General features: G+C 48.0%; 1 protein-coding gene across 6 annotated transcripts in view; it reads right to left on the bottom strand.

Moving 5' to 3' along the window:
- The window catches only part of KIRREL3 (kirre like nephrin family adhesion molecule 3), a 551,439-nt gene that overhangs the window by 418,159 nt on the left and 116,505 nt on the right, over window positions 1-16,775 (bottom strand). The window lies entirely within an intron of this gene.

The raw sequence follows: 16,775 nt of genomic DNA, 5'->3' as shown, positions 1-16,775 counted from the left end.
ATGCACGGCTGGAACTCACGAACTGTGAGATCATGACCTGAGCCGAAACCAAGAGTTGAGATGCTTAACTGCCTGAGCCACCCAGGCACCCTGGCCCTGCTCCTTTTAGATGCAAATATGGGACTCCAGCTATGTGTGAACTGGTCTCAGGTAGACTCCCCTCCCACTCGGGATCAGGTGGCCCCTGCTTCCTCTTCTCTCCGTCAGAGGTGGTGACCTTCGCTTCACTGAACGACATGCTTTACATGTATTTGTCCCTTACTACAACAAACCTGTGAGTTTGGCATGGATGAACTCCCGTTTTATGGATCAGGAAACCGAGGGAGGGAGGGGAAATGTCGCCTAAGTGCCTGGCCCCAAAGCTGATGCACCCAGAATTCAAGTCCAGGCGACATGGCTGCTTGGGTGAACGCTCCGAGAACTCTGGACCCCTCCTCCCTGTCACGGCACACAGGTTCACTCACAGTTTTCTACTCACCTGCCTGTCTCCCTCCCAGCCTATAGGTATGGACAGAGTGCCCACTGTATTCATGATTGCACACCCAGTACCTAGCACAGAGTTCCTTCCCTCCACTCCTTGCACACACTCGTGCACGAACCCACTGCACACGCCCAGGGGCAGTTAAGGGAAAGCAGCGGCAATTACGTGACTCACCTCGAGGCACACAGCAGGTCTAGCTTCCACAAGTTCTCCTGGATCCCAAGGCCTCTTTCTCTCCTGCCCCCAGGCCACATTGCTAAATATATCCTGGGATGAACCCTTTTACCATCTATCGCTAAAATGCCTCTTGACTGTTCTATGCCAAGATTAGAAGTCCGTCTAAACATCAATGATTATTTCATCGGCTAAAAGCAAATTGATCAAGCCTGCTCTCCCTGCAGACTGAGCAGGCTCTCAGTCTATTTGTAGGTCTGTCTGAGAGGCAAGAGGCTGCCTGTTGGCTTTCTGTACTGATGGGGTTCACAGAGTGGGCCACGGATGCGTTTAGCCTGGGACTGGCAGATCCTGGGGTATCGGTCAGGTGGGCGATTCCCTCCCTGGCTTCTTGAGGCAGACTCAGGTTGCTGCAGGGCCGCAGGGCAGGATTCCTTGGGGGAGGGGAGCCAATCTGCACAAATCCATTGGACGTCCCTCCCACCTTGACCATCCGGAACTACTCACAGGAGTTGAGAAAAGGTCATTGAGAAACGAACGGAAATACTCTCGTTGGACAGGGCTCTGATGAGGTTAATAAAAGTCTTAGTTTCTGTCTTTTAGGGAAGTTTAGGAATGAGAGTAGGGGTTTGGGTAGGAGAAACACGCCCAAGGAAATAGAGAAAAAGTTTTCCTATCTAAAAAGCTCCAGCAGAAATTGTTTTAAAAAGGTGAGAGAGCCAGGGAGAAAGACTTGGTATATGTTTCAGCAGATCTTTTTCTTTCTTTCTTTTTTTTTTTTAATTTTAACTTTGTTTTTCTTTGTGATCCCAAGCTTCTCACCTCCGCTGAGTTTCTGGCCGTCTCTGAGCTGAATAATACAGTAGCCAGCCCAGCAGAGGCAACCCAGTGCTAGGCAGGAGGCTCCCAATAGACAGGGAAGGGATTTTTCATTTCATACATCATTTAGAGCCTGCTGCAGTGATTTACCAATGTCAGGCCGTCTTTGGAGCACAAAAAGAGAAGAAAGGGAAATATGCATGCTTCGGTTGTATGTCCGGACTGGGATCCTGGGAGACTGATTGGGGTCTGGAGGCGCACTGGGCTTTCTCCCTGGTCTGAACACCACGGTGAAGCCAGGCTACCCAGCAGTTAGGATTAAAAAAAAAAATGAGAGGAAAGTGGTTTGCGTCTTGCAGGGCGATTCTGCTTCCCTTTCCACCGCCCTGGCCAAGCGGGGCGGGCTCCTTCGCCATAGCCTGTGTGGTCTCCTTGCTACTAGGTTCCTGAACTTGAACCATTCTACAGCCCCAGGAGAATTTACCTTCTTGAAACCCCACCATAATCATGCTATTCGCCTGCATGAGGACCTAAAACCGTTTTCCAGGAAAGTCGAGTCACTCCGGGCCAGGAGTGCCAGGCTTTAGGACCTGCATCCTGCCTCTCCTCCTGCTCACCCTGCAGCCCCCGTGGGTGCAGGTGCCTGGAGACGCCCGCACACCCCACGCCTTTGCCACCTGGCTTCTCCTGCAGCTGCTCTCTCCCCGCCTGCACTGCTCTCTCTTTCCGCTCCCGCTTCTAAAACCCTTTCCAGGGCCAACCTCACACCCACTTTCTCTACTACTCTTCCCGTGACTAAGCCAGCTCTTTCTGCTTATTCACTTCCGCGAACTCCCAAAGACTCCGAGTCAGCAGTGACTTGAATTAGATAACAGATAATACTAACGTTAAGTAGCACCACTAATAAATGTCATTGAGCCCCAGCCAGCTGCCACGTGCTTTCCATGCGATACCTCTATCCGCTCTCACAACAGCCCCATCAAGATGTGCTGTTAATATTTCCAGGTGAAAGAATGGAGGCTTAGCCTGTGTGAGGTCATTACTTCAAGCTACATTCAACCGGGAGCTAAGGAAGTTGGCCAGAATCTGAACCCAGACTTTCTGCCTTTTTTTTTTTTTTTTTACGAGCCTTTAAACACTACGTTTACTGCCTCTCAGTCCAGTATCAGTTCTAAGGTAACTGATTCTTAGGGTTTAGTTTAGATCCACAATAAAACTGCGGGTTCCCAAAGCAGGCCACACGTGTTTTCTATCTCTGAATCCCCACAGCACCTAACCTCAGAGCTAGACACCCAGTAGACACTCAATAGAAACTCGATCATTCATCGACTGGCCAGACAGCTTCCAGACTGGGGCCCCCCTCTCTCTCCCTTCATTATGGAAAAGCCTAAGTAAAGCAGAGCTGGAAGACTGGTGGGGTGTGGGTGGGAGGGCATAGCCAGTTTCTCTTTAGGGAAGCCTAATACTGGGCTGCTTCAAAGCAATCAACCAGATGCCGCGGAGGCACAGAGCATGACATGCCAGACATGTGGAGGTCAGGGCAGAGTGACAAACCTTCCTGTCACAAAGGAGGCAAAGCTGACACTGGAGGAAGACACAACCGGAGAGCAAAGCAAGGCCGCCTTTGGTGAGGGCTTGCTTATGTGGTACAGAGCGCAGGAAGCACAGATCAACGTGGGTCACTGGTGTGGCGGGAGAGAGCTTCAGGAGAAGGGGGGGCCGGCGGGGCTTTGAGGACGGACAACATTGCTGCAGGTGAGGAGACAGACAAGAGCATGGAGATGAGAGACAGACTGACCCTGAGTCATCGCCTTCCCTCTTTGGCGAAGCATAATGGTAGGGTCGGGATTTATTTCGACTACTGGGCCACTATTCAGGATGGCTACTAAGCTATGGTGCTTGCTCAGGCGTTCTTACAGGTTGGTCGTGAGGGTAAAGCATGATAAAATACAGCAGTATAGCGTGTAGGTTGCTAGTGCCCTGCTCTGTCCTCTCCGGAGCATTCGACTCTAAGTGCTGAAGGCTGCTGATGGTGGGACCTTTGGCCTAAAGGGTCTTTTCCTACCAGGACAAGGCGGAAGCAGTCCTCAACCAAAGACAAATGGGTGCAGGTGGATAAATACCCCGCTGCCCTGCCCCTTGGCTGGGATGATTCTGAGGTCTGTTCTCTACACGCTTGAGCTCTGGCTGGCTCTTGTTGGATGATGAACTCTACTGGCTACCTTCCCTTCCCCTTCTCCTTCCCACCCTCCCTCAGTGGGATCACTTTCCAAATCAACTCGCTTGCTTTTAGAGGGTGGGATCTATTTCTGGGAAAACCCAAAGTAGGACACCGTAGTCTTTATTAATTGCAGAGATATGCACATTTGCCAGTAGATAAATTCCCCCAATTGTCCAAGTAGAGTAAACCAGGTGGACCCATTCATAATGTCTAGATTCTTAGCTCTGAATGTTTTGCATGCTCCTAGGACGCGGACAGTACCCCTTTCATAGTATACTCATCCCAGTGTCTGATTTATCAGCCCCCTACCTCCTCTCACTCCTAACCAGAGTTGTCAAATCTTTGAAAGCAGGGGCTGAGCCACATTGTGTCTTTAGTATAAGTCCCTCTCACAGACTGGATGCTCGATGAATAGTCTTTAAATTGGATCGTGTTAAGCAGAAAAAATACCCCTCTGTCCAAAAGCAAGCTAATCCCTATGCCTTTCTCTGGCTTCCGACGTGATAAAAGTTCAGTTACCAAAGCCCAGTGGCTTGCAAGTGCCTTGTTATGGGTTCGTTATTTTATTTATCCTGTTGTACCAACCCTGAGTGGCCTTTCAAACGGTCTCACCAGCACCCTTTCCTCAATCCGTTTCAAATGGCCCTAAACAGCCTCTCATCTTGATAAAGCTCATCCAACACTTGTGCAGACTGGCACCTCCTTTGAAGCTGGAGCCCTCGAGCACCGTGATTAATGAGCAGGACTCAGCACTGGTGGCTCTGGTGCTCACTGTCGTCGGCAGGGCTCCTGGCCACGGCCCAAGGCCAAAGCTGTGTCCTCTCTGCCCCAGCCCCATACCCTTCCCCGGGCGCAGAGTGCATCCTCCTCCTTCCCCAGCAGCACGGCCCATGCCGCACGCCCTCCCTGAGAGGCCGGGATCATCTGTGCCTCTCGCTCGACAGCTGATCCGTTAGATAGCTGGCTACTGCCGAGGACATAATTATCAAAGGTGGCAACCGAGCCAGGCTGGCTTCCGGTGCCGAAGCCGGGCTGGAGGCCCCAAGCAGTCAAGTGGATCGCCACTCAGAGACGGTTTGCCATCGCTGGCTCAGAGCCAAAGGGCCACATCGGAGCTGGAGTGCCCTCTCCAAGGCTTCCGTCCCTGGTCCCTAGCGATGCAAGTTTCCCAGAAGGGGAGTCGGTCATGAAAAACCAGACACCATGGGGTGAAGCCCTCCTGGCTTTGCCATGCCCCCATCGTGCCAGGCTTGGCAGGCCCCAAATTGGACAGACAGATGCTCCCTTAACCTCGCTTCCAATTCCACTCCTCACAAAGGCAGCAGCAATAATGTGAGCGTGAACTCTAGGAGGCCCGGGGTGTAGCCCCCTCCTGCTATCACTGAGGAGGAGAGCCACACGGAGCAGGGCGAGCGGGTGCCCGGGCCACAGCCGATGCTCGCTTCAGGCCTTGGAGCTCTGCCCGCCGAACGCGAAGCTCTGGGCAGAGAACAAAGGAGGGCCCGGAGGCAGGGCTCTGTGCGGGCCACAAGGTGCAGACGGTGCCAGCTGGGACGTGTGCTTTCCACACAGGGCAAGGGGGTGTTTTTCCTGCCTCAGAGAGAGACTGGATCCAAATTCTTCCACTTGCCCTTAAGAGGCGTGGGGGCACGTATCTCTAGGCGAGCAGTTCTGCCCATGATCTGGAAACCAGCCTGGGGTGGGTCTGGAGCCACATCAGGGGCAGACATCAAGAGCCTTCTTTGGTAAAAATGATGCCGAAAACAGTCCAAATAGGTTCTTCAGAAGCGATCTCCATCCCTCAAACAGCTGTGGTCTGCAGGCCAGGGTATGCTGGGTATACCACGGTCTGCTCTGATGCCCAGGTTTGGGTGGTGTGTGGGAAGAATAAGCGAGAGCAGGTGATCCCTCCCCCCACGTCCGTCATTTATAATTTTTTTTAACGTTTATTTATTTTTGAGAGAGAGAGGGAGAGACAGAGCGCAAGTTGGGGAGGGGCAGAGAGAGAGGGAGATACAGAATCCAAAGCAGGTTCCAGGCTCTGAGCTGTCAGCACGGGGCCCGACACGGGGTTCGAACTCATGAGCCGTGAGATCATGACTTGAGCTGGAGCTGGACGCTCAACCAAACTCAGCCACGCAGGAATAAAGTTTTATCCAAGGGAAGCAATGAGCCTCCTGAATAAAGCTTAAAATAGTCATTCTCCTGGCCTTTCATCAGAAAAGCTGAGCCACCTTGCAGATGTACCTCGCAGACCCGCTATGGGAGAATGTAGATGATCCGAGGGGAAAAGAGCCTTTTTGTCATTTGCACCAGCCTCTCCCTGGAAGGAGAAATCCCCTCTGTGGTGTTTGCTTGAGCACGTCCGTGATAACCAGCTTGTGTCTCTCAGATCAAGGGTGTGTGTGTGTGTGTGTGTGTGTGTGTGTGTGTGTGGTGTGGGGAGGGGACTGCCATCAGAGGAGTGCTGTCCTCAGTGAGGAAAGAGAAAGCAGGCAGAGCTGAGCCCAGAAGAGACAGGGAGCCCCGTGCGTCTGGAACGGAAACCAGCTCTAACTTCATTCTACACATCTCACCAAGGGCCTGCTGCACCCCCCGTGCCTGCCTTCATGGAGCCTGCTAGGACACCCCAACATCTGAGAGCGAAGGAGGAGGCATGACCTGAGTGACTCAGGCTATCCCTCAATTGGATCGGGCCGCCCCGACAGACCCCAGGGCCCCCCTGTGCCCTGCATGCACAGAGAACCTCTCCACAGAGACCCAAGCAGCCACTCAGGGGGACCTCAGCCCCTCGTACCTCTGGAAAAGTTTTCTGGGGTGTGTAGCTTTTCTTTCTCCGTCTCCACCCCACCCCACCCCAGCCTCGTTTCCATCCTCTCTGGGAGTGTGGCCACCTTCCTGCTCAGTGCTGCCGGAAAGGTGCTGAATGGAAATAAGAAAGCAAATTAGCTACTGAGCAGCCCTCTATTTTCTCGGCGTGCCGAACAGTGCCCCGGTGACAGCTGTGATGGTTTGAAAGGCAGCCCGGCTCCTGGAACAGACCCTGAGGGCATCCGGAGGATGGCCAAGGTGCACCAGCTGAAGCTGAGTCATCCAGCAGCTGGAGACCAGCTACTCCTCCGGCCACCCCTCCTGAAGGCCAAGGGTGATGCACCACCTTTCATAATCACCTGGATGGAAAACTGAAGCAGCCTACTCCATCACCGGTTACACATTCCAGCGTGTAAATTAACAAATTCCTCCCAAATCCATAACAGATACATCTTTGTTCAGCCAAAGTACTTTGATATAAATTGTAGCTTTTTAGGACGGTTCTGTCAAAAGTGTAATATATCACGGAATAGCGGATACAAGTTCAAAAGTACATATAATAATATAATTAAGATAGCTTGACAAGAATGTATTTTAAAAGTATAAAATACCTGCAGGTATAATAGCTTCATAAAGTCTGTCAGATTTACTTCTGCTGTGAAGAAATTTAAAATGTTTTACTTTAATGTGATGCAAATGAAGGCTGAGGTATGCATATAACACAGCCCTTAAAAAATAGGTAGAGGGAAAAGAATAAAAGTCAGTTTCAGGCCAAACAAGACATTCAACTTTGCAGGTGACTGGATAATAGATCACGCAAACAGATTGGGGGAACGGCGCTGGGCTGTGTGCAGAAAACACCAATTCCACGTTTCCCTCCCTTGTTGGCTACAGGAAAGTAAGTGTTTTTATTCAAAATTAATGATTCCCTCTGCCCATTCTTCTTCTTGCTCAAAAGGTTCAAGCATAATTCTTGTTTAAAGCCAAAGCAATTTCTATATAATTACCAGCCCATAAGAAATTATTTTTCAATGCACTAAAAGCTAAGGAGAGGAGTAACTCACACCCAGAACAAAGGCCTTCGGACACCTCTGTGTGGGACCAGCTGCTCCGGGCGAGTGCACCTGTCCAGCCTAACTCCGCTACCTGCGTGCTCGACAGAAACTGTATCCAAGCAGAGAAGCGCTAACTGTTTACCTAGTACAAAACGATGTCGAGATAGGAATTGCAAGGTTAATCCAATCAGCAAGGCACATGGGACACACAGACCACCTCTCACCCTCCCTCCTGCCAGAAACTACCCCTAAGGAATCCCATCTCTCCAGCAGGGGGGCCTGGCACGGCCGAGATTAACCCAACAACGTCCACGGCTCTGTATCTGTCTCTCTTCACTGTGTGTTTTTGATGTATCAAGGTGACACAAGGGCACTCACTCCAGCTATTATTTAAATTTCAGGGGCGCCTGGGTGGCTCAGTCTGTTAAGCGGCTGACTTCAGCTCAGGTCACGACCTCGCGGTCCGTGAGTTCGAGCCCCGCGTCGGGCTCTGTGCTGACGGCTCAGAGCCTGGAGCCTGCTTCGGATGCTGGGTCTCCCTCTCTCTCTCTGCTCCTCCCCCGTTCATGCTCTGTCTCTCTCTGTCTCAAAAATAAATAAACATTTAAAAAAAAATAAGTGAAAACCTCTGGCCTGGTTGCATTTGTCAAACCTTGTTTCATCCCCGTTCTCTTATTCCGCACCGGCATCAGGTAGGTAGGTAGGGCTCTCAGATGAAGCCGGTAGATGGCTTTTAGGAGCTCTCCCACCCTTTCTGGGCCCCAGGTCATAGTGGAGAGCCGGGGCAAAGAAAAGCCTGTATTGCAGAGCTCTGATCATGTTTATGAGCAGGGCTAAGTGTTGCCCCAAGCAAAGCATGATGATAATAACGAAACGAAAAAATAAGAATAGTTACAAGAAAACAGAACGGGGGAAGGCATTCAATAAAAGACACCTTTCCTCCAAGGTAAACACGAACATGCTCAAATCGCGAAGCAGCATAGTTTGAAAATCAACACTCCCAGCGCCTCTGCTGCTGCTGACTGCACCCGAAAGAATTCTCAGAGTAAATGTACTTTTCACCGTTATCGTCCTCATTTGCATTCTGTTCCATTTGGACTCTGAAACTTGAGCAGACACTTTATTTTCAGGGTAGGTCTGCATGATGGCAAACAAACAGTTTGGGAAGGAATTAGCCATATGGGCCTGGGCATTATTTCCTTAATGTGGGAATTGGGTCAACCCGACAAAATGTTTCCTCAAATACTTAAACGGGCACATTTTCTCTTTGAGAGGGGAGGTTTTCTGAATGAAGCCTCTGGTTGGCTGTGCTTGGGAGTCAGAGCTGCAGCGTCCCGGCCCTCAGAGGCTCGTGAAATGTTAAAAGCGAAGCAATCTCAGAGAACACCCATCCAGCCGCTAAGACGCAGAGGTCCAGAGAGGTGAAGTGACCTGAACAAGGTCACACAGCTACCAGCCCGGTCTACACTACGCTCTCTTGTGAGGCCATCGCCCCTCAACCGGCGGAGGTCTGTAGCTGCTCTTGTTTCTTCTGTGTGTCTTACAAGCCTCCACTGTCCTCTAGGGAATCCCAATCCCAATTTCTGGCTCCTTTTCGTATTCTCCCGACCCTGTGTGCATTTACAGATGTTGTGAACTTATGCCAGCCAATGTATACTTCGGCCCAGCTCCACGTGTGACCCTATGCTCAGGGCACAGGACCACTGGCTCACTTTTCCTTTATCCTCTCTCTCCTCTTCAGAGTCAGAAGCAAAGTGCACCAGCACAGATGAGACCCCCAGAAATCACTGTTCTCTGACTGACGGGAGACGTAACATCGGGAATGGGGCTGTCAGGGGAGTCACGAGTGAAGGATAACAATACATGAAACAGACCTTTTAAGGGCAACCCATTATTTTTGTAATTTGCTTAAACAAAACCAAGTGACTCTTTAAACTCTAATTCACATCTCAGAAATCCAGTGCCGCTGTCCCTCGTTTCTCTCTCTGGAGTCGTGGCAATAATTTTAATGCCAGCAGAAGGCATTAGACATTAGAGGTGAGCAAGGCAGAGGGTTCTGGCTTTTATCAGATAATTAAGATGCTACCAAAGTCAAACCTTTATCAACGTTAGACTAAAAATAAGCCACTTCCATCCAAAGGCCTTTCTGCAGAGCATTCGAAGTTGACAGGGCTCTGGATAGCTTTTAAAAACGGTTCATTGTTTTTCAACTTCTATTGGCAATCCATTCTCATTATGCCCAATGCATTTGTCTTCATAATACGTACTTCACAATTACAATATCAAAGAGTTTGTATCTACATAATAAAAATGATCTATAGAAAGGTACAGGGAAAACATAATAACATAGTGTGATCACTAATGAAATGAATACTTTGAGAGAAAACATGGCGTCTCACGGGAAAACTTGTCCCTATATCATAAGATGTTAGAAGCAGGCAAAAAGCTTGGAGGTGAAACTGAAATTAAATCTCTGATTCCTGAGAGATTAAAAGCACAGCATGGGGCTGCTGCTTGACTTTGGTGATGGGAAGGGCACACAGGGGGGCCTGCTAGGCCACCTCCTGTTGGAAATAGTCACTTCAAAGTGTATTTGTTCTATGCAACCTTCAGAAGGGTCTGGCCTAAATACTACTGGCTCAACAGACAACTGAGATAAGGCTTGGGTCTTTTTTTTTTTTTCCCCAAGAATAAGCACTAGCAAGTTCTCTCCACTGACCAGGCTTTGTGTAGCTGGTCTGCAGAGGCACCGTCCAGAAAGAAATGTATCCGCTGGATGCAGGATCACTGAATCAGTTTCCCAGGCTAAAGGCATTGACCAGAGAAAAGAAAAATGTGGAAAAGGGACACCAATGCAGTAAAAAAGAAGACTGGTGGCCATCTGGATGGTTTAATCTCATATCACACTCAGGGAAAGACAGGCACGAAGCTGGCTGGTTTGCACAGACTATGTCTCTGTAGTATAGCATCTATCACAGTGCTCGGTTCACAGTATCTGCTCAGTAAATTAAAAAAAAAAAAATTAATGTTTATTGATTTTTGAGAGAGACAGAGACAGAGACAGAGACAGCACGAGTTGGGGAGGAGCAGACAGAGAGGGACACACAGAATCTGAAGCAGGCTCCAGGCTCGGAGCTGTCGGCACAGAGCCCGATGCGGGGCTCGAACTCACGAACTGCGAGATCGAACGCCTAACTGATGGAGCCACCCAGGCACCCCAGTGAATATTTTTTAACAAATGAAGAAAAATAGTGACTTTGTCGTTAAGCAAAAATTGATACCGTAATTGATAACCCATGCAGTAAATGACAAAAACCTTTAAGACGGACTGACACCAAAATGATGCAAAAGGTGGGATTGCTGAGGACAAAGGAAAAGGAACAACAGATAAGTGGGCGGGGGGGCTGTTTGAGTTTACATCAACGTAGAAGTTGGTTGTGGCGCTTGGCCAAGCAGGGCTGGGGACCCCTTGCTGGGCAGATAGGAGGCTTGGCAGATGTTCTGAACGGGAAGGGGGGGAGCCAAACAGATGTCCAGCTCTATTAAGAGAGAAGGAACACTGTCATGCCTCTTAGCTGATAGCAAGCAGCCTGGATCCATTGGAGGGAAGAGTTCTCTTCCTGGGACTGACAGCCAGCCGAGAGGTGAATTACACGTGCCCCTGGGTTCAGATCCGAACATCAGATTTCATATATACATGTATTTTCCAAATCTTCCTGTGGCTTCTGTACGTTCAGGTCAAATGCATGTGTGAAGAGACAGGGCTCGGTTGGTAAAGGGCCAGAGAAAGATCATCTGATCTACGAAACTCAAGCCCCGCCAAGATAAGGTCTTCAATCCCGCAGTGGAAAGAATCTCTCTCCTTCGCTCACCTCCCTCTTCAACGTCTACATGCACACCTACATGCACACAAGGTCTATCCCAGAAAAAGGGAGTAAATTATGTTGAAAGCTAAAATGATTTCAGCATCAACTGATTTAGATGAAAGCATTTTTGACTTGGGTATTTGGAAAATTATCCCTGTTTATCAACTTTATTTGGCTAGCAGAACCTGTGTATGTGCAAGTATAACTTTGAGCAGGGAGAGAGCTTGGGTGAATTATTGCTAAAATATCTCTGAGCACAGAATGCCTGGCAAAAATTGCAGGGGTGGTGGAAACAATATAACATAGAGAAAGTGACATACAGCAGTGTGTAATAACAGAGAGATTCTGAATTCACCATTCACATTTTTCCTTATGCATGAGATAGCAAAATATTAACATAGTAGGTGCTAAACCATTACAGTGTCTGGATTGGCTGGATTCCTCCTTAGAGATGTAGCTCAAGCTTTGCATTTCACAGATGACGGGTCCTAGGCTAAAAGAAGTGAAAGTGACTTCTCCAAGGTCTTAGAGCTGTGATTCAAACCTGGATGCCCTTTACTCCTAACCCAGTGCTTTTCTACTCGACACACAGACGTTCGGCCATAGACGGGTAGGTATGTGGATGGGAGATGATGGATAAATACACATTCTCTAGGTGGTGTAGTTTTTAGGCACAATTATTCTGTCTTCAGATTGAATGTCCCACAGGTATATCAAAAACTCCCTGTAGGACATTTAAACTTTACTGCGGAGTTAAAAACTGTGGCAAGTTAGAAGTCCCCTGTAGCTATTAATATAGTACTCAGTGAGAAGAACAGTGTTATGTACAGATGACTAATGGGGTTTCACCCCCTCCCACGCCCTTATAGAGAGAGACTGATATAGAGACATACACTGTTGGCATTTCTAAGCAAGGTGTCCAGTATTTTTAGTCCTGGGGGAGGCAGCAACTGCTGACTACTTTTCTTTTCCCAAAACTGCATTAAAACTTTCTTTTGTAAGAAAAACGAGAGGAAAAAAATCAATAGAGCATGAAAGGACATGAAAAATGCATTTGAACCCATATATATATTTTTTTCTAACAGTGCAATTTTTTAAAGTTCTCTTAAAAAAAAAAAAGTCAATGTGATTCTCAAGGAAAAAAAATGCAACAAAACCCTGAATTTAGAAGCAAAGGCAAAAACCAAAACAAGCCAAAACAAAAAACCCAAGTATAATGAAGATCTAAAGATCTAACCTAGTAATTTGAGGCAAGGATGAAAAATGGTGGAAGCCTTGGCCACCTCTGGGATTGGCAGGTCAAAGACTGCACTAAATGTGATGGGGAACAAACTCACCCCCTGGGGTAGTTCAGCATATACCATATATGCTGGGGTAGTTCAGCATATACCAATACTAAGCTTCTGGCCCTCCCGTCTCGGTGAAACTACTCCCAAGGTACCAAGTGTTCCCTTGTGGACCTCACTGCACTCCTTTTTCTTCCCTCAAGGAGAAGTGGCACAGCAAAGAGTGTGAGACATCCTTTCCAGGGCTCAGGTGAAAAGCAAAGGGGAGAAAAGAGTGCAGGTTAAATGCAATATTAAAAACGATCTCTCCTAATCAGTGTATCTTTCTTCCTTGCAGCTAAGCCATCTTTGTCAATTACAGGGCATTACTCCACAGGCCAACTGGCAATTACAATGGCATCTTTCTTCCCATCACTGACAGCAGAAGGAGGAAATATTCCGAGTCCGGCTAAATGTAAAGAGGGAAAGGGGAGCTCATTTTAGAGGTAATGCAGAGGGAACCTATAACCAGGATGCAGATGCTATATGCAGCTGTTATGCAAAGAATCTCCTGCTCTAAGAGCTGATGTGTTTATTTAGACTAGTGCTAAAGCCGAGTTAATGCCAATTTCCAGAGAGGATTAATATACACTAACGTGGAATTATTGAACTGTTACACACATCTGGAAATGGGTATTTTGACTGTTTCTTTTTTGTGGCTGCCAGCTGCACCGGAGAGGCAGCTGATAAAGTTGCCATCGCTCTTTAGGCCCAGCTGAACAGATGTCATACTATTGGGACAAGTACAGGCCCTTCTGATTGACACCACGGTCCTCAGCCCCTTCTGGTTCTTTTGTCACTCCTCTTTACCTTTGTCTAAAGGTGAGTTTCCCACCTTTGCTTTCAAGGTCAGGCTGCAATCTCTTCCATGTCTCCCCATTCTCTCACTGCCAAACTACTTTTCATGCAACGACAAGTTCTCCCAAAAGAATAGAGACATAGCCAGAAAATCAAAAGGCTTCGGATTTCTTCCAGATTTTTGTGGTTCAGTCATTTCACCTTGGCACCCTGATCCTTGAGTGCCTATCCTTTCAGAGACCAATCCTTTGGCAGGGAGACCACTTAGATTAGTGGTGAGGGCCATCTCAAGGACTCAAGTGATCTCATGACCCAGAAGCTTCTACTTCCAGAGACCTACAACACTGTGTCCCTTCCTGAGTGCTTGGCCCACTGTGGGCCTTCCATCTGAGAACAGGCCATTGTCCCCCACACCCCATCGCAGTCATTCAAGAAGGAAGCCGTAGTATTTACCGGGAAGCATCATGCTGGAGAAAAACTCTCGAGGTAGAAAAAGCTAAAGGTATGAGCTATTGTGAGAGTCATCTGGCCCACCCCACGAACACTCTCTAACACTTCCCTGTGCCTCTCCTTTCTTGGATGGAGGCTAACCCAGATGTGCAAATGATCATTAAGCATCCTAGAAAGGTTTTGCCTATTTGACCTTGGCTGCAGCTGCGAGGATTTACTCATCAATAATTACAAAGCACAGGACAACTCGAAGTGCCCTGCCGATATCAGCCATAAAAGCAATTTATATTTTGAGATTCTGTTGGGGGCTTTCAACAACTGTTTGCTTCGATCCACTCACCCCCACCTTTGGCTCGCTAGACATCCAACCGCTCAGACAGATCCCACTGAGCGAACATCACTCAAACCACCCCTTCGTCTCGGTTTCCCAAGTACCCTGCAATCATTTGTGCTTTCCTCCAGAATACCTTTCAGTGCCACATCAGAAGAACTCTTTAAACACTAACAAGAACCAATATTTTAGATTCTACTGCTAGGCGCTGAGCTCAAGTCACTTTATTGTAAAATTAGATGTCATTGTGAAAAGCACGGATATAAATATAAGGGCAAAAGGCCCTTTTCTTAATGCGGAAACCAAGGTAACAATATTCTATTTTTCCTTGTCGTCAAAAAGTTCTTCTTCTTTTTTTTTTTTTTGATAGCTCAGCCAATATAATGCACTGCGTATTTACACTTAGCATTAAATAACTATTATGCAAAAGTACTTCACAGTAATATCTAAGTATATTTATGGAAAGCTAAATCATATTGCCAAGTTTATTTTAGACCACGGAAGCCCCCGGGAAGGGATATTGTGTATTTTAAAGAGTGAATGTAAACTATTAAATAGAGAGAGCCTTTGTGGAATGTAACACATTCTACCTAGGTAAATCACAGAGCAATTACACAGTAAACTTTTCTTTGATGAAGCGCTGAAGTGATGACATATAATTACTTTTCCAATGCTGCACCATGTGTTTATCAAAATGTTAATGCAAGCATAATAACAGGCTGTATGTTTGCGCTGAGAATGTCAGAGCCATCCAGCTGTCAATCACATCTGAAAATAAAATCGCAAATAAGCAGGCAGCTTGATAACCGGAGTGACAGCCAATACTCACTCAGCTGATAAGTACTTTGCTCCCTCCACCAATCAGAGTGACAGTGTAATGTACCTAATAGGGGAGTGTATCTTTTATGAGCCGGAATGGAACCGAGCGGCATAAATGGGCTGAACCTTGTGTGTGGGCTCCCTCTCCACCCCCCTCCCCATGTTCTGCTAATGGGGCCTCTCTCAGGTGCCAGACAACCCCACTTCCTTTCTCCGGGCTCCTCCAGAGCGGTGCCCTTGTTAAAGGCTGCAGAGCCCACAGACGGGCTGGCATTATGAAAACTCCACTCAGGCCAGACTTCCCAGCCAAGGGGCCTGGTTCAATCCATTAAGAAGGAGCCCTGCTGTACTTTCCTTGGTCATGGTCACCGAGACATGAAGCCCTAGGCTAGGGCCTGCTTAGCAACTGGCTGGTTTTTCCTAAAGCTCTTGATGCAACTTAAAGGAAACAAAAAAAGGTGGCCTGTTTTGAAAAACTGCTACGGAATCAGAATGAACTAAGCTAAACAGTGCTTAGAAATTAGAAGCCCCACTCAGGAGCTTTCCTGGGGTGCGAGGATGGGGTCAAACTCTAAACGAGCCCCTGAGAAGGTCATTTTCTATATCATTTTCTTGCGCTATGGAACATGTGGGAAATGAGCACTTTAGTTCTGGAAATCTTGCGCTCACCTTGACTCATGCCCTCTTGACATTCTCTGAGAACACTTTTTACTGAAGGATCCTTTCAGATGTATCTAAAAATTGCCAACCACTTGTTAAAGTATGAGCAGGTGCACACATCACCTTCTCACTTGGATTGGTAATTGCAGACCTTGTTTTCAGCAGGGGACCCATTTTAGCATTGTCATCTTGCTTCTTCTGCACAGTAGGGCAGCCTGGGGGGAATAAATCGAACCTTCCAGTTAGGACAGTCACTCCTCCGCTTAACTGAACTCTCAATGCAAATCGCACCACCTTATCTGCATTTTGCTGTTACAAAATGCTGGGATGGCTCGTCCGGTCTGCCCTTTATGTGAGCGTGTGGCTCTAACCAGAGGAAATGCTCTGGTTCTCAGTACAAAGACTGGAGAGACAGCACATGGAAAGCAGAACGAAAGGAGACACTCGATCCCTAAACCCTCTGCTCTTTAGCAATTTTCCTTCCCCGATCTTCATGCTTTCTGGTGACGCTGACAAAGGCTGCAACGGCAGCAGGCCACCTCTGACGTCCCCACCTGCCTGACGTACAGCCGAAAGCTGACTTTACCTTCCTTCCGTGACCACAATGGCTGCTGGAAAACTTTCTATCCCATGCTGGGACGATCAGGTGCACTGCCGAGTGGCAGGTTTCCAAATCTGCGGAAACTTTAAAAGTCACCCAAACAAAGAACCCTTTGGAGTTTCTAGGGACCGTGGATTCAGAGAAGCTCTCCTCCCTTGATATGACCTGTTGGACACCCAGTGACTGTGCAGTGGAGACAAGAGGTAAGAGTTTAGACAGACCTCAGAGGCCTGCTTGCTGAGCCTGTCTGCTAGCAGCCTAATTTCGGTGGCCGTGCATGCTTCTCCCACTAGAGCAAACAGCATTTCAGTTACAAGTGATACATCTCCTGAGATTCAAGTGAAAGTAGGTAAGATTTGTTGCT

Source organism: Panthera pardus, unplaced genomic scaffold (genome assembly GCF_024362965.1).
Source record: "Panthera pardus isolate Hobbes unplaced genomic scaffold, ASM2436296v1 HiC_scaffold_12, whole genome shotgun sequence".
Classification (NCBI taxonomy): Eukaryota; Metazoa; Chordata; class Mammalia; order Carnivora; family Felidae; genus Panthera; species Panthera pardus.
Note: the sequence above shows the minus strand (reverse complement) of the source record. Positions and strands in the feature narration are given on the sequence as shown.